The sequence below is a fragment of the Mauremys mutica genome, chromosome 26 (genome assembly GCF_020497125.1).
Source record: "Mauremys mutica isolate MM-2020 ecotype Southern chromosome 26, ASM2049712v1, whole genome shotgun sequence".
Taxonomy (NCBI): domain Eukaryota; kingdom Metazoa; phylum Chordata; order Testudines; family Geoemydidae; genus Mauremys; species Mauremys mutica.
Window position 1 is genome coordinate 8,880,312 of NC_059097.1, and position 2,946 is coordinate 8,883,257.

General features: G+C 49.0%; 1 non-coding gene across 1 annotated transcript; it reads right to left on the reverse strand.

Annotated features, from left to right (window-relative positions):
- Positions 1-2,635: 2,635 nt before the first annotated feature.
- TRNAT-AGU lies at positions 2,636-2,709 on the reverse strand. The gene has a single exon. It is a non-coding gene; the product is annotated as a tRNA-Thr (tRNA).
- Between the last annotated feature and the right edge of the window lie 237 nt (positions 2,710-2,946).

The following is a 2,946-nucleotide window of genomic DNA, read 5'->3' on the forward strand; positions in this document are numbered from 1 at the left end:
ATTTATTAAATAATAAAGTATTTAATTTTGCTGCACCCAAACAAAAAGCGAGAACTAAGTTTTTCTTCGACAACAGCTACTGGAAAAGTCTGTTAACGTGTCTGGGGATGGAGCGGAAATCCTCCAGGGACATCTCCATGAAGCTCTCCTGGAGGTACTCCCAAAGCATTTGCAAAAGGTTTCTGGGGAGGGCAGCCTTATTCCATCCTCCATGGTAGGACACTTTACCATGCCAGGCCAGTAGCATGTAGTCTGGATTAATTGCATAACAAAGCATGGCAGCGTATGGTCCTGGTGTTTGCTGGCAATATGAGAGGCAAAATGCAACCTTGTACTGAAAGCACATGTACTAGGTAATGTTAACACCTTGGTTCGCCTTGGAAGAGTCCACCCATTGTTCTTTAAAAAGTGTCTCTCCCTTTTTTTCCTCCCGCAGCTGCAAATGTTTCAATGCTTCCCCTATCATCTCCATCCCAGAGGCTAGTGCAGATAAGGTGAAAAAAAATGCACTCACGCTGACATGTTCTCTGAGCTCATGCAGTCCTCCCACATTGAAAGAGCTCAGCAGACTGTGTGGAGGCAAACAATGTCAGAGTCCAGGAAAGCAGAACATGAATGCGAGGACAGGAGGAACGAGTGAGATGAAAGGTGGCGGCACTGCAATCAAGAGGCAGGATGCAATGCTTAGGCTACTAGGGGATCAAACTGATATGCTCCGGCATCTGGTGGAGTTGCAGGAAAGGCAGCAGGAGCACAGACTGTTCCTGCAGTCCCTGTGTAACCACCCCCTCTCCTCCCCAAGTTCCATAGCCTCCTCACCCAGACGCCCAAGAACCTGAGGGGGCTCCGGGCACCCAATCACTCCACCCCAGAGGACTGCCCAAGCAACAGAAGGCTGGTTTTGAAGTGCAGTGTGGCCTTGTCCTTCCCTTCTCTCCCACCCCTCCCAGGCTACCTTGGCAGTTATCCCCCTATTTGTGTGATGAATTAATAAAGAATGCATGCTTTTGAAACAATAATGACTTTATTGACTCTGCAAGTGGTGATCGAAGGGGGGAGGGCTGTTGGCTTACAGGGAAGTAGCGTGAACTAAGGGGGCAGGTTTTCATCAAGGAGAGACAAACAGAACTGTCACACTGTAGCCTGGCCAGTCATTAAACTGGTTTTCAAAGCTTCTCTGATGCGCAGCATGCCCTGCTGTGCTCTTCTAATCACCCTAGTGTCTGGCTGTACGTAATCGGCCACCAGGCAATTTGCCTCAACCTCTCACCCCACCATAAACGTCTCCCCCTTACTCTCACAGATATTGTGGAGCACACAGCAAGCAGCAATAACAATGAGAATATTGGTTTCGCTGAGGTCTGAGTCAGTAAACCGTGCCAGCGCACTTTTAAACAGCCAAATGTACATTCTACCACCAGTCTGCACTTGCTCAGCTTATAGTTGAACTGCTCCTTACTACTGTCCAGGGCGCCTGTGTATGGCTTCATGAGCCATGGCATTAAGGGGTAGGCTGGGTCCCCAAGGATAACTATAGGCATTTCAACATCCCCAACTGTTTTTTTCTGGTCTGGGAAATAAGTCCCTTTCTGCAGCTGTTCAAACAGACCAGAGTTCCTGAAGATGCGAGTGTCATGCATCTTTCCCGGCCATCCCACATTGATGTCGGTGAAACATCCCTTGTGATCCACCAGTGCTTGCAGCACCATTGAAAAATACCCCTTGCGGTTTATGTATTGGCTGCCAAGGTGCTACGGTCCCAAGATAGAGCTATGCATTCCATCTATCGCCCCACCACAGGGAATCCCATCCCATGACCTGCATAGGAGAGGCTGTGGGTTGGGACTAAGGGGCACTGGGAATGGGGGGACATGGTTTCTCAGAGGCTGGGCTCAAGCCCAAGCATCTACACTGTAATTTTATAACCCTGCACCACAAGCCTGAATCAGGTGACCCAGAGTTTGAGAATAGTGACTTGAGTGCGTTAATGGCAGTGTAGACATAATGTTAGGCTATGTCCACACTGCAATGAAACACCAACGGCTGTCCCAGTCCAGCTCAGGCTCCTGGGGCTTGGGCTGTGGGATGGTAAGTTTGCAGTGTAGACATCTTGGCTCAGGCTCAATGCCAGGCTCTGGGATCCCACAAGGTTGGGAGGGAATTTAGCAAGCAAAAAAGGAAGAATGGCAGTGGAGTATTACCCTGGACTCAATGGCAGTTCTCCATTGGTTGGTCTGCTTTGGGGCAGGGACAATAACACGTCCTGCTGCATTTGTTATTTCAAAGGCTGATTTATGATTTTCATGCTCAGACACGGTGCACAAAGCAGGACTCAACCTTCCTTGTAAGCTAAATGAGATGCCCACAGATTCTGGAAGCCACAATGAGCCATTGATGTGAGAGCGCAGACCTGCCTCTGTCCCTGTCCCAGAGGGAGGGGATCATCTGTGAGGGGACTGGAACACTGACCTATCAGCTCTTAACTCCCAAACTTTCAGTAACTCTATTATCAGTGCCTGTGAGTGTAATTTAAAACATAAAAACAGCCATACTGGGGTAGACCAAAGGCCCATCTAGCTCTTTATCTTGTTTTCTTATAGTAGCCAATACCAGGTGCCCCAAAAGCCATTCAACAAGGCACCACTGGGAGTTGAACCCAGGATCTCCTGTTTACTAAACAGGTGCTTTAGCCAGTTAAGCCATGGTGCCTGCCTGGGGCTAGGACATCATGTCTGCCCACAGCTGACTCCCCACCAACCCCACCAGGGCCTGACAAGCTTTGCTTGTGTTTGGATTCTGCAAAGCAGAGGAGCAGGTGAGGTTTTCCTTGCAAGCTGTGTGTGTGAGTGAATCTTTGGCCAGGTCTGCACTACAAAGTTATTTCAGCAGAAATATATTGCTCGGGTGTATGAAAAACACACTATGCTCCCTCGGTCGGCAGCTTGT